This window comes from Ambystoma mexicanum, chromosome 6p (assembly GCF_040938575.1).
Source record: "Ambystoma mexicanum isolate Mex_15411 chromosome 6p, UKY_AmexF1_1, whole genome shotgun sequence".
NCBI lineage: Eukaryota > Metazoa > Chordata > Amphibia > Caudata > Ambystomatidae > Ambystoma > Ambystoma mexicanum.
This window is the reverse complement of record NC_090935.1, coordinates 1,117,872,036-1,117,893,885: the sequence shown is the minus strand read 5'-3', so window position 1 is coordinate 1,117,893,885 and position 21,850 is coordinate 1,117,872,036. Positions and strand designations below refer to the sequence as shown.

At 51.6% G+C, this 21,850-nt stretch overlaps 1 protein-coding gene across 1 annotated transcript in view; it reads right to left on the bottom strand.

Annotated features, from left to right (window-relative positions):
• The window catches only part of AK3 (adenylate kinase 3), a 186,690-nt gene that overhangs the window by 26,273 nt on the left and 138,567 nt on the right, over positions 1-21,850 (bottom strand). The gene's annotated exons all lie outside the window — the stretch shown is intronic.

Below are 21,850 nucleotides of genomic sequence, written 5' to 3'. Positions count from 1 at the left end.
AAGAGTTTTGATAGTATCGAACTCTTTTTTAGCCATCTCCAGAGCCTCATCCACCGCTTTCCCGAAGAGGTTTGAGTCTTCAACAGGTTTATTTATTAAAGACGCCTGTGTCTCCGGTTTGAACCCCGAGTTGCGCAGCCATACATGGCGTTTTAGGAGTATTCCCTGAACCAGGGAACGTCCCGCTGTCTCTGCAGCATCCAGAGAGTTCTTTACAATACTCTGGTTGACCTGGGTTCCTTCGCCAATAGTTGATAGCAGGCGTGTACGTAGTGGTTCCGGTGCTTCTTCGGCATCTTTGCGCAGTTTGGCCCACTGCGCGTCCGCGTAGCTAGCTAGCAAAGAATTGTTGTTCGCAATTCTTGCGAAAAGGCAGCCGAGGATGTGACTCTCTTTGCAAGGGCATATAACCTCTTGCCCTCCTTGTCAGGTGGTGCCTCGCTGGTGGACAGCGGCACCCCTGCCCTCTTCCTTGTATTAGTTACTACAAGGGAATCCGGAATGGAATGTCCCCTGATGTACAGTGGGTCTGAGGGTGAAGGAGTGAACAGTTTTTCAATTCATGGATTAACTCCTCTGATTAGTGCGGGTGTGGATAGCGAAGGGATGATTCTTCTCTTCACTGAAGCGAGGAGGGGAATGGTCTGGCTGACTGGGGGTTTCTCCTTAATTACTCTTTCCACAAAGTCTATTTCCGGAGAGATCTCCCCAGTGTCCAGTTCGAAATGTGCTGCTGCTCTGCGCAACAGGGCATTGAATGTGGGCTGATCGTCAATGGGAGACGTGTTTCTAACAGGTGAATTGTCAGGAGGATTTAGGTTCAGGACATCAGTGTCCGAATATACTGATGGGGATTGCCAGGGATGAGAAGGTCCTTCTTCTGGATTTTCTCCGAAGCCTTCTCCTACCATGTCTGGGCTGTCTTCCAGACCTTCCTCCTGGTTCTGTCCCTCTTCATCGTCCACAAATTCATCCTCCTCCAAGTATTGTTCCTCACCAGTGAGGTCATACACATTATGGAAGTCTGAGGCTGTGTCCTGCTGGGGATTGACTAGTCTCGGATATTTGGCCCTGGGGTCCCCCTGAGGCCCTTCTCTTGTTCTCTTGGGAGTGGGAGGGTTCTGGGTCTTCATAAACCTCTCCATTCAGAGATGGAGCCTTTCCATGGTTTCATGGGGTACCCCTGAGCGGTCTAGCGGGGGAAAATTAGTGTCATCTAGCTGAAAACGGCTCGACCTCTCCCGTCGCCTTCCGAAAAGCCTTCTGGTGTGCTGGGGGTCCCCCCCCGACTGAAGGGGGTAGTCCCTGTCTTTCTCCGGGCTTTTTCGGCGTGTCTTTCGACCTCTGCGTAGCGCTCGACGTGTCTTTCGGCGTACGCTTCTGGGCGTCGGCTACAACGATCCTCGCCAAGCTCTCTGCGACTGTCAGCGGAGGGCTGTGGTTTCGACGTTACGGGTGTCGATCGTTCTACGGCGGCGTGCGCTCTCTGCTGGTGCGCGCCGGCCGATGGTTTGGGGGCGGCGCCCTTATTTGCCGAAAGCCCAGTCGCTGGTCGCAGCTGCGGTTGCGAGAGGGGCTTCGAACCTGAACGGTCCGAGGAGGCCGCCGGTGGAACCTGCGTCTCCTTGGGTGCTGATGCTTTCTTCGTCTTCGACGAAGAAGAGCTATGGGTTGTGTGCTTATGTGTGGTATCGTGTGCGTCAGTGTCGCCGGGGTGTTCATCCCCATAAGCAAGGCGTGAGCCGAGCCCGCCGGGGCCGGGGACAGACGACGAAGAGCGCGAGCGCTCTTTAGAGGGGTGTACGACTTCCGTAGCGGAGGTCGCGTTATCACGTTCCTCGTCACGGTCGGTGGTAGCAGCGGCGGGTGAAGAATTGGCCTTCGACATAGCGTAGGCCGCCCACCTCTTGACCCTACGGTCTTTTAGAGTCTTTGGCTTCAGAAGCCGACAAGCCGTGCAACCCTCCTCTTTGTGATCGAGGGGCAAGCAGCGGTTACACCGTGAATACTTGTCCTTCCAAGTAAACTTGCCCTTGCAAAGTGGGCAAAACCTAAAGGGTGTCCTCTCCATAGCCGAGGCAATAAATCGTGATAACGACCCCAAGGGAAAGGAAGGGGAAAAGGAAAGGCATTCTCAGAAAAGAACCAGAGATGTCCCACGACCCCACTCTCCCTACTGTATTTGGCCTGCGAGGCCAGGCCACGTGTTCGGCAACGCCGAAGGATCTCCTCCGCTCGTCCCCTCCATCGAAGATCTTGCTCGGCGGAGACAGCTTCACAACTGCGTCGAGGGAGGGATCGATATGTTATATATTAAATAGGAAAACGACTAAAGGTCGAGGAGATGGAATCTGCAATGTCTCTCGAGGAGCTCCGCGTAAAGGCGACCAGTAGCTGGGCAGAAAAAAACAATCTGAGGGACCTCGACGCGTGAGGGATTGTGGGTACAACGCACGTCACTATAGGGATAGTATTTCAGACACGCCTTGTCGACGTCCCTTTTCGACTACGAAAAACAAAATGCAATACTCCGCAGTGACCACTGGATGTCGGACCTATGCACAGCATGTGATTCTAAGCAGATTAACAACCATCAGATATATATATATATATATATATATATATACATACACACACACACACACACATTGGGGTCTAAAGGTTTAAATGCACGAAATATGTCAACAACTTAGATGGGAAGGAAACAGGCAGTGCAGGTAATCTTTAGGCCCAGTTCCACATCAATAATACACCTAACTAAGAGGCAGTCCATGCCCCAGGAAGAGAGGAGCCTCAAGATCAATAGTACATGCACACGCTTGTGCCAATGGGTGGAATAGGATCTCTTCAAGGGTCTCTAGCAGCTCAGGAAGGTGGATGATGTGATGCAGAAGAAGTTCCCACTATTCAAGAAGGACCTCCAATTGAAGGCAGAGGCAGTTTGCGAGTGCGGGATGGAGTCGCTATTTCGCAATAGCTGTGGAAACGAGAGGGGCCCCCCAGGGGCCACTCATGCATAAAAATGGGCTCTTGCACTAGGGGCCACCGGTTGGGGTAAGGGGTACTCACCTGTCCCCGATGCAAGCAGACCCAAACTTAGCCAGTTCAGTCCACTTCTCTGGCAGATTCAAATGCGGCAAAAAGGACATCTCGGCACCCTTCAGTTCCTAAAATACAGTGACGATTCCCAAAGGGGACAGTGGCAATTTCTCCGCTCCGGGTGGCGGAATTGGCCCAGTTACACTGCAGCAGGCTTCATAGGCAAGAGGATCACAAAAGCAGTGAACTTGCACAGGTCGTTGCCGCGGCATGGCAACACGGTTACCGCGTTTACTCCGGTCCTGACACACTCGTCTCACTTCAGACCTGGGAACGCCAAGTGTACGAAATTCGGTGTGAGGGTGCAGTGGACACTGAGCTAGCAGTATACCAAGTTCCGATGCCAGAGCAAAGCAACTGGGCAAGCTGGTCGGTCCACTGGTTGGCCCAGGGACACTTCCGAGAGCTTACTTGCAGGGTTTGATGCAGGTGCCAAGAATAGTTGGTCCCACTATTCCAATGGGTCGAAGCGTCTTCGCAGACCTTCTAGGATGACCAGATGCAGAGGGGTCCCACGGGACGACAGCGGGCACAGGGTGCCAAACCTTCCAGCGGGTCACCAGCCGTTCCTCGACTCAGCTTCGTAGTTGCAGGATACTTGTATCCTATCCTTTGTTCGGTGAGAACTCAGATCGATATGGTAGTGGTGTTTTCAGCCTCCTCTTATCCAAATTTCCCTTCGCGCCAAAACGGAGAGGACCCAATGGGAGATCTGCTCACAAACACAAACTCCATACATGGACCAATCACAGACCACGGTGGTCCCAGGCATTCATGGCACTCCAGACTCTGGCACCCATGATGTGTATTGGAATCAGACATTCCAGCCCACATCCTGGAGGCACACACACACAAGGCATGCAGAAGCCTGCGAAAGCATTGGGATTTGCGGGAAAGTGCATGACCAAATAAGGACCGACCCAGGTCGACTCGACCTGGGGAAGGTGAAAGGACAGGATGGCCAAAGAACTTCGTGGCATGGCCATTTTGGAGCCAGGCCACCTATTTGTGCCAAACGCGGTTAATGTGGTTACCATGGCAGGAAAGGGTTAAAAATAATGTGAAAAGATAGCTGCCACCAGTCCTGTCCATGACACATCTGCACAGTTCATAAAAAGTCTAGCGAGAGTATCTAAGGCCTTTGGAAATGACTAGAGGCCCAAGTGTGCTGTATGGTAAGATGCATTGCACACTTGTTACATGTTGCACAACAGTTACAACATGAGGAAAGGACTAAGGGAAACAAAGTCTCTCAGTACTGACTGTCTTAAGGGCATGTCAGTTTCCCCATAAAAAGTGAGTGAAAGCCCAGAGGAGTGCGCTGAAGGCTGTGCTTGTCTGGCAAAGTCAGTCAATGGTATCTAAACGGCAGCAAAACCTTTGGGGTTGACACATGGAGGGAAACTTGCATACAATTATGAAATCTTTCCTAACACCAAGGGCTCATTGAGATGGAAGTCCGACGGCACCTTGGGCATGGAGGAGGGGTGCGTCCTCCGCACTACCCTTGTCTCGTGGAATGTCAGATACAGAGGCTTACAGGAGAGAGCCTGGATCTCTCTCACTCGCTGTGCGGAGGTAATGGCCACAAGAAACGCGGTCTTCCACGATAGGAACTTCAGCGGTGCTGAATGTAATGGCTCGAATGGCGGACCCATGAGCCTGGTTAGTACCACATTGAGCTTCCAGGCCGGGGCTGGAGCTTTCACCGCTGGGAACAAGTGGAACAGTCCTTTCATGAACTCCTTCACCAGGTGATGAGACCACAACGACGACTGCCCCGGAGTCCTGTGTAGCGGGAGATAGTCACCAGATGGATTTTGATGGAGGCATGTGCCAGCCCCGCCTTGGCCAGCGACAGCAAGTACAGCAGCACTTGCAGGGCTGTAAAATGTAAAGGGTTGATCTTCTGCGCGCGGCACCAGACAGAGAACCTCTTCCACTTATGCCAATAGCACTTAAGAGTTGAGGACGCCCTGGCCTTTGCAAGCACCTCCTTGCAGTCCGCCGGAATATCAGCCTCCACACTAGTGCTGCAGGAGCCAAGCCTGCAGTTTCAGCGATCCCGAGTCATGATGTAGGATGACGCCTCCTTCCCTGGCGAGAAGATCGGCGTCCATCGGCAGCTTGATATGGGGTGGGGGGGGGGGGTGGTGTGGACATGTCCAGAAGGTCCAGGAACCATATCTCCCTCGGCCACGGCGGTGCGAAGAGGATCATCCTGCACCGGGACCATCTGAGTTGACTGATGAGTCGCAGAAGCAACAGTGGGAACTCTTACAGGCATCGCCCATGCTCGCCGGTTGGGGAAACCTGCTGGCGAACCTCCGGCACTTGGTGTTCATCGCTGTCGTGAACAGATCAATCTGAGGATTGCCCCACCATCGGAATAAGATCCACTGGGTCCTGCCGAATCTCCCACTCGTGGCAAGAGCGCAGTTCCCTGCTGAATGAGTCGGCGAATGTCTTCTTTACTCCTGCCAGATGAAAAAGGTACTAGGAACATCCCCTGGGCGCCGGCCCAGTGCCACAGATCCTGCGCTTCCGTGGATAGGGCTGGGGATCTGGTGCCTCCCCCACCCCCACTTCCGGTTGTAGAACATTGTGGTGGTGGTGTCAGTGAAGACCCATACCACTTTGCCCTTGAGGAACGGAAGGAAAGACCCGAGGGCCCAGAACACGGCCCTCAGCTCCAGGACATGTGCAGCGACCTCTCCTCCGGGAGTCAAAGGCCTCTTGCATGGAGATCTCTGGTGTGCACTCCCCATCCCTCCAGGGAGGCATCCGTCGTCACCGTTTCCTGATGCGCTGGGATCTGGAAGACAATGCCCGCCGCGAGATGCGCGCAGGTGCCCCACCACCAGATTGCTTGACGGAAAGTCTCGTTGAGGGAGATCTTGTCTTCAAAGCTTCCCGCCACTTGCATCCAACGGGCGTCGAGGAACTCCTGCAGTGGCCGCATCCGCAACCTGCACAGACGCATGAGGTAGATGCACGATGACATCATGCCGAGTAGGGACTTGATGGACCTCACCCTGGCCACTTCCATGGTCACAGCCGTTGTACCTTGCCCAGGATGCCTTTCGTCCTCTCCTCCGACAGGGAATCCAACCACGCCACAGTGTGAAGTCTGGCTCCCAGGAACAGGGCGTCCTGCGACAGTACCAAGTGGGACTTCGCAAAGTTGATCAAGATTCCCAATTCCATGAGCAGGCCTACAGTGACTCGTCCACTGCCTTGCCGAACAGGTTGTTTCTGTCGAATGGGCCTGTCCAGTACCCTGGTCTGCACGTCCTGACAGAAATCGGTGGCCCTGAGCCAACCGCGCCGGCGAAGGCAAACGCTGTTGCCCATCTGACGAAATCCGGTATCAGCGATATCCGTGGCTACCGTGATGGCGTGATCCGAAGCCACCTCGCCCTCTTGCATTTCAAGGGCTTCCACCCTCTTGTCCGGGAGGAAGTCCAGGATAGGAGCGATCTTGAACCACAGCTCCATATGAGGGCCACAATTGCGAGGACATTGGCTGCCTTAATGGTCGTCGCTGCAGATGAGATGACCCCAACGTCCCATGGAATCTAGCTTCTTCCCCTCAGCGTCCGGCGGGGAAGTGGAAGAGGACGCCGTCGCCCTGCTGCTTTCTTCTTGGCTGCCGCAGAGACCACTGAATCTGGGGTCGGTTGCACCCTAAGGCACATAGAAGCAGAGTCCGGGACCCGGTACTTCTCGTACCGGTCTCTCTTCGCAGGGGCCGTGGACGGGTTCTTCAGAAGGGACAGCCCTTTGTCCCAGATGTCGTCCAACAACGGGACAGAGTACGGTTTTACTCTTGGCTTCCTGTCGTTGGTAAAGAAATCCCTCTTCTGCTCCTCGGGGCACAGCTGGAAGAGCTCTGAGGCCCTGGCAATCATGGTGTGAAAGGAGCCAATTTCGTCGGGAGGGGACGCCCAGGCGGGAGGTGACAGAAGATCCATTCCATCGTCGACACCATAGTCAGTCCCCGTCGTCACCGTCCCTGACTCATCCCTTGGCAGAGGGGATGGAGGTGAAGGTTGGAAGGGTGGGGGAGGATGGACCCACCTCTGTTTGGCAGACTCCCCGACGGTCTAGGCACCGCTGGATCGTCTGCTGGAGGCAAGGACAACCTTGTCCTTATCTCTGTGCACAAGGTCTGTAAGGCCAGCAAGATCGATCCTGAATTGTCCTGTGGCAGAGGCATTGGTTGCGACGGGAGTTTCGGCAGGGGCATGGGGTCCTCCGGTTCCTCCTCGGCCCGCCGCTCCTCATCAGCTCCACCGTTGCCCTCTACGTCTGCCTCGTCGGGATCCTTCCCGTAGGTCCTGACCTCCCAGCACCCGCGGTCTCGCAGTGCTTTGCCTTCTGTTGGGCCCCCGTCGCCAGAGCGCCCTCAAAGGTCTTAGAAGACCGCTCGGACTTCTTCTCACCTGCTGATGGACTCTTCGCCTCCAGCCAGTTAGCGAGTCGAGTACGACGGTCCTTAATGGTCCGGACGGACATGTTCTTGCAGAACGCACAGTCCTCCTCCACGTGAGACTTGTCGGCGTGAAGACAGTAGAGGCACCGTGAGTGCTCATCTTCCTTGACGTTCTGTAGCCCACATCCTGGGCAGATCCTAAACATCTTGGATCCAGTTGCCATCAAGTCTCCTTTGTCCCGGGCCATGTCCAAGCGGGGCAGCCTCAAAGATCTTCCGGAATCCTCCAAGAAGTGAAATTCGATGAAAATTTGTTTTTCAAAAATAAATAATCACCCTTGAGGGGCGTAGAAATGTCCGAAACGGGACCCCGTTGATCGGAAGATGAAATGGAGCTTGAGGCTTGATTTGACCAAAAAATAGAGTAAACTCTTTGGAAAAATGCAATACACAGTAAAAGCTCGAGAGCTAAAGCACGAGGCCGCCCAACACTTGAACGTGCGGTAAAAATCTGAAGATGGCTGCCAGAGGAGGGGCTTAGGTAGAGGGCAGTCATTGGCTGGGGCAGTATGACCCAGAGACTAGTGACTGGCTATTAGTAGAAAGACAGTTCAGAAACGAAACAAATAGATTTTTTTCTTTACCAAGGATTCCCAGCCTAACGACGGGGAATATTCATGAGCATGTGAATCCATACCAGACCGCATGCTGGAGAAAGAAAACTAACACCCTCTCCTCCTCTAACCCCCCCACCCCCCCCAGACTCAGAGCCAGGCAGGATGAGGGGCTAGGTGAGAGCAACACCTCTGCACATTACAAAAAGGAAGTGCTAAGCAACCAAGGGCAGGGGAAGTAGGAAACCACCAGGTAGGGACGAAGGGGCACCCCGAAGGTGCCAAATGCCCCACACAGGCAGACAAAGCCCAGCGCTAGTCCCTGGCCAATATAAGGAGCTTCAGGAGCAGTCAGAAAGCACAGTTTGGGACTCTGCACGGAGCACCAAATGAGTATCCTGCGTACAGGTACAGTTTACTTTTTCTTTGAAACATCGCCCCGTTTCCCTTCCTCGCTTTTACTGCGGGTAGAAACGTGAGCTTTACCTTGCTCGGTTTTGAACATCCCTTTATTGGTAACTTACATGGTGGATAAAAACTCAGAGGGTTGCCAGTGCACAACGAACAACATTGGAAGCCGTGCAGGAGTTTCTTGGTACATGGTCACAAAAGCACAACTAATGGAAAGGCTTAAAACATTAGAAAGTGGGATTTTGGCCAGATACAAGAGATCACTGGCCTGGAACACTGACCAAGCAATCAAAGAATCAATCTTGAAAAAAGGTTATTTGGAAATATTTCTACTGTTAGAAGCACAACGAAGGGGGATAGATAAATTTAAAGACCACAGAAAGATTGAGGAAAAAGTAATAGTAAGAAATGCACAGGTAGAACACAATTGGGACAGTTGGTTGAAGGCTTTCACCGATTTTGTCTATGTAGGCCATTTATTACGGTTGCTAAAATAATAAAAGAGGCTTATGGTGGGGACACCTAGCTCGCAAATAATGAAAGATTCAGGAGGGCAAAGTCCGAACGGCCAGAGATAAAATGGGATGAGGTCCAAAATGATTCATACTTTATGAATGGGAAGCCACCACGGAATGGAGAAAAGACACAGTCAAATAATAAGACAACACATGCAAGCTGCAATAATGCCACAGAGCCAGATAAACATAGAAAGGGTGAGCAGCCCTTTCGGAAGAAACAGCCATGGGGGCTAGGTCCAATACCCGCAGCCAATACAAAACCCAAAATGCCAGCAAAACCTGCCTGCTGGAATTTTGAGAAAGGACATTGTATCTGCATTCTTTGCCCCAAGTACAAACACATTTTAACAAAATGCGGGCGGGGACGAACACCCCAGCAGCGGGTTCACCCGCCTGCCAAACAGAGGCCCCAAAAAAGAGGAACAATGAGAGAATTATAATTAAACCAGGGAAATCCCCAATCAACGTAGGGGATTCAAGGCAGCGCTAGCTGCATACCCAGACAAATGTATCAGCCAAATTATTGGGAGGGGTTTCAAAGTGGTATTCTACATCCTTTTCAAGGACAAAGGGTCTCCCAAAACCCTGAAGAAGCTAAAATCAGCGAGAGACAAACCGGGGATAAAGAGGGAAAAGAGGGCTGGAAAAAAATGCCTTTCAAATAATACATATGCTTCACCCTAGGGCTAGTGCCCAAGAAAGAACTGGAAAAATGAGAAGGATACATCATCTATCATACCCACAAGGGCAATCCCTGAATGATGGAATCCCCGAAAACAGAAACCGCAGAGACTTACACCCATTTCCAAGAGGCACTCAGAATAGTCAGGAAATGCAGAAAAGGGGCCCAGATGGCCAAGCTGGACACTAAGTCAGCATTTAGACTTACCATTGCACCTCCAAATCGCAACCCTGGTTAGGTTTAACTTTTGATGAAAAATGTTCAGTGGACAAGTGTCTACCAATGGGTTGCGCAGTATCCTGCGCCCTATCTGAGCAATTTAGCTCATTTTATCAGTGGGCTTTTCCAAATCAGTTACCGGAAGCATAGGTAGTCCACTACCTGGATGATTTCATGTTCATAGGGAGAATGCCAGAGGGCACTAACAATGATGGAAATGGCAGCACAATGGGGGATTCCAGTGGCTGAGGAAAAGACGACCAAGCCAGCAACAAGCATACTTTTCTTAAAAATAGAAATAGAGTCCAAGGCTCGTGTCTGCAGGTTAGCAAGCACAAAGGTTACTAGAAAAGTGTTTAAATTCTTTTTTTTTTAAAAGAAAATCAGGAAGATGGGTAAAAAGGGAAAGGGCACAGTGAGAGCAATACAATCAATGGCAGGGAGCCTAAACTTTGCAAATGTTTCGCCCTGTGGTATGGCCCTGGCTGCATGGAGCTTGCAGCCAAGGACAAAAGGCTGCCAAAAACCACATTTACACATTAGGTTGAGAGAAAGAACACGTTACTTACCTGTAACTGTTGTTCTCCAGCATGGGTCTGGCATGGATTCACATGCTCATGAATATTCCCCGTCGTCAGGCTGGGAATCCTCGGTAAAGAAAAAAATCAACATCAGTTTCGTTTCTGATCTGTGTTTCTTAGTAACAAATCACTGGTCTCTGGGTCATACTGCCCCCAGCCAATGACTGCCCTCTCCCTAAGCCCCTCCCCTGGCAGCCATCCTCAGATTTGGTAGCACGTAAAGTGGCAGTATGACCAAGTGAAGAGCCGCAGAAGGGAAGGAGGGAGGGTTCGCATGTGAATCCATGCCAGACCCATGCTGGAGGACAACAGTTACAGGTAAGTAACTTTATCTTCTCCAGTATGGGGTCTGGCATGGATTCACATGCTCATGAATATAAGAATACATAGCAGTACACACATGCACAACCACGGGAGGTGGCAAAAGGCTCAACATTAAGCATTACATTAACTCAACATTAAGCAACTCTTACCTCCTCACCAGGCCCACCTTCAGGCAAACAGGTTGCGCAGCACTGCTTGGCCGACTCTGGACTCCTCCCTGGAATCCCGGTCGACGCAGTAGTATCTCGTGAAGGTTTGCGTCGACCTCAATGTAGTATCCCAGCAGATGTCCAGCAGGGGCACACCAGACAGGAATGCTGTAGTAGCAGCGATTGCTCTGGTCGAATGGGCTCTCGGACGGCCGGGCAACGATCAGTTGGCCAACCGATGACAGTGCGTGATGCAGCCAGAGAGCCATCTGGAAATGGACGCCTTTCAAGAGAGCCTTCCCTTGGTTCACAGATCGAAAGTTCACAAACAGCTGTGATGTCTTCCGAAAAGTCTTCGTTCGGTCCACGTAGAGCTTAAGCGCTCTAGCTACATCCAGCGAGTGCAAAGTCCTCTCGGCGACAGAAAGAAAACTGGCAACACCAAGGGCTCGTTAAGATGGAAGTCCGACGGCACCTTGGGCATGAAAGAGGGGTGCGTCTCGTATCGTGAAAAGTCAAGTATGGAGGCTTACAGGATAGGGCCTGAATCTCTCCCACGCGTCGTGCAGAGGTGATGGCCACAAGGAACGCTGTCTTCCACGACAGGAAATTCAACAGAGCCGAATGCAAAGGCTTGAATGGTGGCCCCATGAGCCTGGTCAGCAAGAGCTTCCACGCTGGGGCTGGAGCATTCACCGGCCCTTCATAAATTCCTTCACCAGTCGATGAGACCACAAGGACGGCCGTCCTGCAGTTCTGGTGTATCGGTAGATCGCTGCCAGATGTATCTTGATGGAAGCGTGAGCTAGTCCAGGTTTTGGCCAGTGACAGTAGGTATGGTAGCACTTGAGGTGCCATAATCCGTAAAGGGTTGATCTTCTGTGCACGGCACCAGACAGAACCTCTTCCACTTATGTCCGTAGCACTTGAGAGTTGAGGACGCCCTGGCCTTTGCAAGAACCTCTCAGCAGTCAGCCGGGATATCGCACTCTCCAAACTCTAGTGCTGCAGGAGCAAGGCCTGCAAGTTCAGCGGTCATGATGAAGAATGGCGCCTCCCTCTCTGGAGAGAAGATCTGCGTCCGTCGACAGCTTTACTGGTGGGGATGCTGAGAGGTCCAGAAGGTCCGGGAACCAGATATGTCTCAGCCACGCCGGTGCGACAAGGATCATCCTGCACTGGGACCTCTTGAGCTGGCTGATGAGTCGAAGCAGCAGCGGCAACGGAGGAAACGCATACAGCAACAGGCCGTCCCAGGGGAACGAGAAAGCATCGTCCATGCTCCTCGGCTGGGGGAACCTGCTGGCGAATATCTGGCATGGAGTTCATCGCCGTCGTGAACAGGTCGATCTGGGGTTAGCCCCATCGTTGGAAGAGCCGATCCACTTGATCCTGGCGTAGTTACCACTCGTGGCACGAGCGCAGCTCCCTGCTGAGTGAGTCGGTGATGGTGTTTTTTATTCTTGCCAGATGGAAGGGAACCAGAAACATCCCCTGGGTGACGGCCCAGTGCCACAGATCCTGGGCCTCCTTGGATAGGGCTGGGGATCTGGTACCTCCCTGCTTCCGGATGTAGAACATCGTGGTGGTGTTGTCGGTGAAGATCCTCACGACCTTGCCCTTGAGGGACGGGAGGAACGACTTGAGCGCCCAGAACACGACGCGGAGCTCCAAGATGTTGATGGGGAGGGACTTCTCCTCCGGGAGCCAAAGGCCTCTTGCGTGGAGATCTCCAGTGTTTGCACCCCATCCCTCCAGGGAGGCGTCTGTCATCGCCGTCTCCTGATGTGCCGGGGTCCGCCGTGAGGTGTGCACGGGTGCCCCACTACTGAATCGCCCGACGGAAAACCTCATTGAGCGGTATCTTGTCTTCGAAGCTGCCCGCCGCTTGCATCCAGAAGGTGTCGAGGAACTCCTGTAGAGGACGCATCCGTAGCCTGCACAGGTGCACTAGATGCATGAGGACATCATACCGAGGAGGGACTTGATGGATCTCACCCTGGCCACATCCGTGGCTATCAGGCTCTGCACCTTGCCTAAGATGGCCTTCGTCCTTTCCTCCAACAGAGACGCCAATCGTTCACTGTATCGAGCTTCGCTCCCAGGAACAGTGCCACCTGCGACGGAACCAAATGGCATTTCGGTTAGATGGAGAAACCCTGCTCCGTGAGTAAGCGGACGGTCTCCACCGTGTGCTCGACGGCGAGTTCTCTTGTCCTTGCACAGATGAGCCAGTCGTCCAGGTAGGGGTAGACGTGGATCCCCTGCAGGCACAGCCACGATGCCACTGGTGTTGGGCACTTGGTGAACACCCTGGGTGCCGACTTCAATCCGAATGGCAGAGCTCTGATTTGGTAGTGGCGTCCTTGGACTATGAATCTGAGGAACTTTCGGTGTCCTTTTAGGATGGGGATGTGGAAGTAAGCATCCTCCAAGTCCAACGACAATAGGAAGTCTCCCTCCTCCAGCTGTCCCAGCACGTGCTGGAGAGTGACCATCCTGAACTTCTGTGCCTTGATGTATTTGTTCAATCGACGTAGTTCCAGGATGGGGCGCCAACCAATTCTCTTCTTTCTGACGAGGAAGTATCTTGAGTATACTCCGGAGCCCCGGAGCCTCTTGGGGCGAGCTCGAATACACCTTTCTTTAGCATCGCCTTTACCTCCAACAGCAGTTGAGGGACGTGATTTTTCGTTCTTGGCCACGGGAGGAATGCGGGGACACTTCTTTTGGAATTCGAGAGGGTGCCCGTGGGCCAGGGCATCAAGCACCCAACAGTCGGTGGAGATGGACTCCCACACGCTGACGAACTTTGCCACCCGGCCTCCCACCTGGATGCTTCGGTAGGGGGCCAACGCTACGGCCGGTTCAATCTTGCTTGGAGGCGGCCTTGCCTCCTTGGCAATGACGCCGAGATCCTCCTTGCTTGCTGCAACCTCTGTAAGCCTCCTGGGACGAGGAACGGGCCACCTGGTGGTACGTAGAGGTGCCACCGCCTGATCCCTTGGAGGCCCCCTGTCTGCCTCCGGCGTTCCGAAAGGGCCGTCGTTGCTGAAGGACTCCCAGGGCTCGGGCCATCTCTGTGTCGGCCTTGATGGCCTGCAGCGACTCATCCACCGTTTTCCCCAAACAGGTTGTTGCCGTTGAACGGCATGTCCAAAACCCTGGTCTGCACATCCTGACGGAGGTCTGTCGCCTTGAGCCAGCCACGTCGTCGAAGGCAAACACTGTTGCCCAACTGGCAAAACCCGGTGTCGGCAATGTCCGTTGCCACCGTTATGGCGTGGTCCGACTCCACCTCACCTTCCTGCAGAATCTCCAAGGCCTCCGCCCTCTTGTCCTCTGGTAGGAAGTCCAGTAGGGGAGCTATCTTGTACCATAGCTCCCGGATGTAATGGGCCACAAACGCTAAGGCATTGGCCGCCTTAATTGTCGCCGCCGCCGAGATGACCCGTCGCCTCATGGTGTCCAATTTCTTACCCTCGCCGTCAGGTGGGGAAGTAGAGGTTGAGGCCGTCGCCACCGCCGCCTTCTTGGCCTCCGCTGAGACGACCGAATCCGGCATAGGTTAAGCCCTGAGGCACAAAGGAGCAGCGCCGGGGACCCGGTACTTCTTCTCGTACCTGTCCCTCTTGGCAGGCGTCATGGACGGGTTCTTCAGGATCACAAGTCCCTCGTCCCAGATATCGTTGAGTAACGGTACCGCGAGGACCGTCTTTCTCTTGGCCTCTCGCCATTGGTAGAGAGGCCCCTCCTTCTGTTCCTCGGGGCAGAGCTGGAAGAGCTCGGATGCCCTGGCGATCATGGCGTGAAAGGAGCCAATTTCGTCGGCTGGGGAAGCCCAAGGGAGTGGGGATGGAAGGTCCGTCCCGTCACCACCGTCGTCATCCGTCCCCGTTGTATCCGTCGCCGTGTCATCCCTGGGGTCCGGTGAGGGGGGGGGCCATTGGGGGATGAGGGCTCCTCGAGTCGTGGGGGCATGAAGGGCGGGGAGGGATGAATTCTCCTCCGCTTGTTCAGAGAGCTTCCCGACGGGCCTGGTTCTGTATCGTCCACCAGGGTTCGTGGTAATCTCGTCCTTATCTCCGTGAAGGTTTGGATTGCCATCAAAATGGCCACCGAGTTGTCCTGAGGCTTGGGCAATGGCTGCGACGGGAGGGAAGGCTGCTCCTCCACTGGGGCCTCGCTGGCGCCACCGTTGTTTTCTTCGACCACCTCTTCGGGATCCCTCCCGTGGGATCGTACCTTCTCGAAACTCTCATTGAGGTTCTTCACGGTTTCCACCAGCTCCTCCTCAGAGGCTGAATCCGTGTCTGTAATGGCCACTGCCCCCCCCCCTCTTTTTCCACCTGGGGTCTTGTCGATGGGCTAGAAAGAGGATTCCCTCCGCGGTGGCAGGGAAATTCTGGGCCCCGAGGTCGCCTCCACTGGTGTATCCTCCACAGGCTTCGCCAGGGTCGCCGCGACTCCCTCGATAGAGGCCTTAGCCGGGTGAATCAAGGCCTTCACCACCTTGGGCACGCTTGAGGCCTTCACCTTGTGGGGGGGCGGGGTGGGGGTAGGGATGGGAGGGTCACCGCCTCGCTCCCCCTCGGCTGCATCCTTCAAGATTGACTGGGGCCTCTCCAGAAGCTTACCCGGGTTCTCGGATTTTCTCTTCCCCGAACCAGAGCGTTGGCTCGTGGTTGATGGTGCCGGGTAAGGCACTCCCCTGCCTGGCAGCTGAAGAGCCCGATCGTCCGGCGCTCCCGGTGCCCGAGGACTCGCGGTGCTTAGCCTTCTGTTGGGCCCCCGTCGGCAGGGCGCCCTCACAGGACACAGAAGACCGCTCTGACCTTTTCTTCTTCTCACCTGCTGGGCCCTTCTCCAGCCAGCTGGCGAGGCGGGTACGATGATCCCTCATGGTCCGTTTCGATAGTTCTTGCAGAACGCAGCCTCCTTCTCCACGTGCGTCTTGTTCTCATGAAGGCAGTTGAGACATCTCGAATGCTCGTCCTCCTTGAAAACCTTCTGTAACCCACATCCAGGGCAGTTCCTGAACAGCTTGGATCCGGGCGTCGAGCTTCCCTTGTCCTGGCCCATGTCCATGGTAGGCCTCAGATCTTCTGGAATCCTCCAAGAAGCGTAACTCGACAAAAACCTCACCTTGAGGGACGTAGTAAATTCCGAAACGGGTCCCCGTTGATCGGAAGTAGAACGGTGGAGCTCGAGGCTCGATTTAACCGAAAAATAATAAAATATCTTTGAAAAAAGTACGAAAAAGCAGTAAAAGCTCGAGAGCTATACCACGAGGACTCCCAACACTTGAAAGTGTGGTAAAAATCTGAGGATGGCTGCCAGGGGAGTGGCTTAGGGACAGGGCAGTCATTGGCTGGGGGCAGTATGACCCAGAGACCAGTGATTGGTTACTACAAGAAAGACAGTTCAGAAACTAAACTGATACTGATTTTTTCTTTACCGAGGATTCCCAGCCTGACAACGGGGAATATTCATGAGCATGTGAATCCATGCTAGACCCCATGCTGGAGAAGCCAACTGCAATACATGAACAAGCCACAGAACATTTGAACAACGCCTAGGAGACTACCAAATTGTATGCTGACAAAAAACGAATGGACTGCCCGCTTTACTCGGTTGATGATTCAGTCTGGCTCTAGTCCAAGTGTCTCGCCAGACATTTGCATCCCAACAAGCTCTCTCCCGGTTATTATAGACCATTTTCTGTTCACACGGTGATAAATCCTGTTGCCCATCATCTTTGCTCTCCTCTGACTTAGAAAAAGATCCATCCAGAGTTCCACAGGTCATTGTTAAAGCCTTATCAATAGACTTCCAAGAAAGCCAGTGTCCCTCCTCCTGTAATCACTGAGGATCAACAAGTTGAATACGAAGTTTCAAGGTTATGTGATTTGCGGTACCAAAGAGGATGTCTTCAATACTTGGTGGAAAGGCTACCCTGCCAGTGAACAGTTGTGGGAGCCTGCCTCCAACATTCATGCTCCATTATCTCTTCAATGATTTAATCGTTTACAAACGGGCAAGCCTAGTGGGGTCAGCTATTGGAGGAGGCATACTGTCATACATTTCAGGCCAAGGTTGCTATGGTCATCTTGGAAACTGACACGAGTAACGGGTGTAATTATTTCTCCCAACATTATGCGCTAGTGTTCCATACAGAACTGGAACGAGCACTCTACTTCTTGGGGGAAACGCCGGCTGTTGTCCGCAGGTCACGCTGACAAAACACTTGTTGCTCCCTTACCTTGTTCAGCACTTGTGTCCTGTGGGATAGATTTACCCACTCAGCATTACTTCCCCCACATCACCCAGCTGCACTTCAGCAGAACCAGCAAAATGGCTGCGCTGGCTCCTGTGAGCACCGTTGCACCCAAACTGCGTTTTCAGCGACAAAAGGATGTCTGCACTGTTTTGCCAAAGCGCCATTGGGCAAGATGGAACAGGGAGCACCCCGAGAAAGGTTACTAGGGTGTGTTCTTTTTAACTTAAAGAAATGGAGGGAAAAGCAGCGCTGTTTTGCTGCAAGGCCAAAATTCCCATTGAAAAAAGGGAATATTTCACCTTTAAAATGATGCCGCTCTGATGCAATTTTTCCCTGTTTTCATCAAACTGCTTTTATCAAAAAGACCCTGTCACACCCAGCCAGATTCACACTGTGCTCCATCAGAAAAGAGCCTTATTCCTGAATGACACCCTGTGCCAGCCAAACCTGAGAAAAATCAACAAAAGCTTTCCTTCAGCTACACGGGAAACGCTTACATTTTGCTACAAAATGTCAAAAATCACTGCTTGAAAATAAAATCATAGCTTTCTGTGCGCATGTCAATTTCATGAAGACTTTTGCCTTGTACAGACTTGTGTAAAACAAGCGGACTACAGCTACAAAACCATGTGGGAATCCAGATGGAAGAGCGGAACCGAATTTGAAAGGAAAATGCCAGTTTACACCACGTGTCAGAATGGGCTTTTACAAACCAGAGCAAACAAAATGCCCGTTTTAAAAAGTACAATGTTGAATGAAAGCTTGTCCGTGCCTAGCAATGTAAAGGGGTTTGTTGCTGGGGAAACATATAGGCTGTTTAATTCAAAAGGCTTGTTTTGATTCAGGACAAAATAAAAAATTAAAAAACTGTTAAACTGCATTGGCTGGATTTTGCAAGCTCCCAAAACAGGTTATTCCAGTTGGTCAGAGCTAAGGCTGTCCCTAAAAGAAAACACCATAAACCTCCAGAACACAAGCCTGATAATTACTAGGTTGGAAACGTTGACTGACCAGGACAGAGAACCTTCACATACTAATCAGACTTGGGTCTGGACTGAGCCATCTTACAAAACTTTTAGGAAACGGATGTGTGAAAGAGAAAAATGACACCTCCCTGTGACTTCTACAAGAAGCTTCAAAGAAAAACTCCATGACAACCCTGGATTTAGGGGGATGGCTTGGAAGCTATGCCCGTATGTGGGGAACAATACTGAACATTTGTTTCCTAAGACTATTTTATAAATACAACTTGTAAGACTTATCTTTGCCACAGGACTTTGCAAAAATGTGAAAAGTTACAGTTTAAATGCGATTTTATGGGCTTTCATTTAAGACGTCCTAGATTTCACTAACACATGGGGAATAGAAATGGCAGAGAATTGGGTATTATAAGGAAAGTATCCATGATGCCATTGCAAATTTGAATACTTACATGCCTAATGACAATCCACACCCATGTATAAAGTTATAGAATTTTAAGTAATATAATGCTCACCGAAAAGCGTGAAAAACTAGTAGAAGGGCGATACAAGATCCCACAACCCTGTGTCACAAATTTAACCCCTGGCCTGGGAATTCAGGGCCTCTGGCCCTCGCCACAGTATCCCTACAAGGCCCCAAGGGCCCAGTCATGCCCCTCTCGCCTGTCCTGGCGCCGTTGGTGCCAGGCTTATTTGATTGATGGATCTTCCATTGGGCAATAGACCAACAGGTCTGCCCCCACAAGGATCAACGTGAACTGCATCATGCAGTCTAGCATCCAGGGCGTGGTCCGCCTTGAAGGCACCTGGGATGCCTGCTGGCTATTTAAGCCACGCCTGAGCTGAGGCACGCGCTTTGCGTTGTTCTGCACTTGCAGCGTGACGTTCACGGAGACCTGCTCGCAGCACCCTTGGCCTGCATCTTCATGGAGAAGAACACTTAATTCATCCTTGCCTGTTCTGCATCCAGCTCCTCGATCATTCCGGAACCTTCCCTGGAACTAGTCTTCCACTAGCAACATCCCAGAGTGTAGAGACAAGAGGACAATTAGTAAGCGTTCATCTTCCCATTCCATCGCCTCCAGTCTCCGCTTACTTACCAAAGCTCTCCTGGAAATTCTACCGCCGCCCGGACCATCAGCCACATTCTTCCAGGAACTTCTCGGCGACCTGCAAGGACAGACAGCACAGGTTAGCCTTATTCAAAGACGCTCATAGCGCCGCAGGCATTCTCTTACCTACTCGAGCACTGCCCTCTCCATCAGCTCGACGTCTCCATCATCCCTTCTGCATCAATGAGAGTAGAAGTTCAACAGGGCAACAACAATTGCGGACACTCATTCCTTTCAAAAGCTAAAGACTTTCCTCAAGAGCGGAGTCGCAGCCGGCCTGGACTCCCGGGCCCACGCCAGTGAAGTAACTCGGCGGAAAAGTGCCCAGCCACGAACGGCAGGACGGAGAGTGCACTTTATCAAAATACAAGGTGAGAGATACTCCAAGGGGAACACTTGGGAGGCGGGCCCCGAGAGAAAGTGTTTGTGGCTAAAACTGAACTTCTGTCTTCCAGACTAAGCCCGCGGCAGCGCAAGTCCCCAGGGGAGGTGAATCCATCCCAGAAGCGCTCCAGACCAGTCGGGTGGCGCCCCTGTGGATACAAGGTGAGCGTTACACCGTGAGGATTGGACTGCTATGCTCCACATACAATGTGTAATCTGCCCATATGATTTGTTAAAGTGCCACAAATGTATAAATGTGTAAGTTAGGTTTGGACTGATTTTTGGCAAAAAGGACTGTGGGATGGCTTTTTACCTCATAAAATGCAACCTCATAAACTGGGACTCCTTAAGGAGGCAACCAACATTGATTGTCCTATCCACTTCTTGGAGGTAGGCCTAGCTCAGTTCTACCCATCAATACTTCTATGATGTCACTAAGCATTATAAATAAGAGTCCCTGACAGGACTCTAGACACTTTCTCCTGAATTTCCTGCCGCTACTTTCCTGATCTGCTCCATTCATCTTGCTGATTCCAGATTTCACTACAAGGCCAAACCATTGCTGACCCTACTCCAGCAAGGTCAAAGCATTGCTGATTCTGTCCCAGAAAGGCCACTGATCCAGAAAACCCCCACTAAAATCCCATTTTAAAACAAAAGGAGAAAGCTGTAGTACTTTTTGCATCCTGAAATCAGACCAGCTTCATGCCCACTACCTGCATGCCCGCTGTAACCCTGCCATCAAGCTGTCCTTGCCATCCGTTGACCAGCATTGCCCAGCTGTTTGCTCTAAGGCACGCCCGCCGTGTGGGGACCAGACCCAGTTGGCTGTTCCAATCTTGACCCTTTTGTTTGTATTACACTCTCTAAGCAATCATATTCATACCCTGGTAACTTGTTAAAAACTGTTAGAAATCAAGGACAGGGTACACAGAGAATTCCAAGTGCTAGTGCCATCTAGCTTTTCATTTCTGTCTGGCGTAAATCATAAACCTTTAGTTATATTTTGAGTAATCAAACTAATTTCCAGTTAAAGTGGAGCACTGGGGTGATGAAGTTGACCTCGCGAATCCACCTTGGAGCTTACTTTGTTCCTCTAACAATATAGTCTAGATAAGATAGTTTAAGTAACATTTGCCTTTCTTTGAAAACCGAAGTTTTCATTTTAACTGCTCTATTTTTCCTAAAACTGAATCCCATTAAACCCCGTAAACCTCATCCAAATCTTCAGCTACCACCTTTCTTTCACTTCGATAGTGTCCCTGTGATATACATCTGTCCCCAGACCAAAAACCGCTTTGCGATTTTCAGTATTTCACCCGTTTTTATTAAAAAAAAAAAAGTTGTGTCATTTTAAACAGGAATTGAGAAAATTGCAACTTTCCAATGTGTTATTCGGCAGCATGTTCTAACTTTCCACTCATTTTCGAATTGTATGCTTCTTGTTGATCTATTGCATTTGGATTGCTAGTGTTTCGGCATTCCTGTTGGGAGAAGTCATATTTGCCCCACACATTTAACCACACATTCATTTATTTGTTCATTTCCGAGTGTCATTTCATGCCTTTGCAAAGTATCTACATGATCCGACCACGGCTGATTTTGCCACAGCCGGAAAATTTGCACATTTCTCATGCGAACACACGTTCAACCCCTACATACTCACACCTCCACCATCAACACACCCCCCACCCACAACACACCTGCCATCATAAACATACCCTACTTACCTTCTCTTCATGCCGAGTCTCTGCGGCACCAGTTCCCTTTAACACTTCTGTGATTGGGAAATGGGTCTTTTTTTTTGGGAGCTGCAGGGGTATCCCCCGCAACCCCTCGCTCACTATATTTTAGAGTATAGTGAGCGGGGGACACCCCTGCAATATTTTTTTTATACACTTACCTACAATGGTACCACCAAAGGTTTGAACGTTTGGTGTTCAAACCTTTGGTGGTAGCATTTTTTGGACTTTTTGTACGGTCTGACCTTTTTTTTGGTCTGATCGGACAATTCCTTTGCAAATGGTTTGCCTCTCATTCTATGAGGGAAGGTCCGATTTTG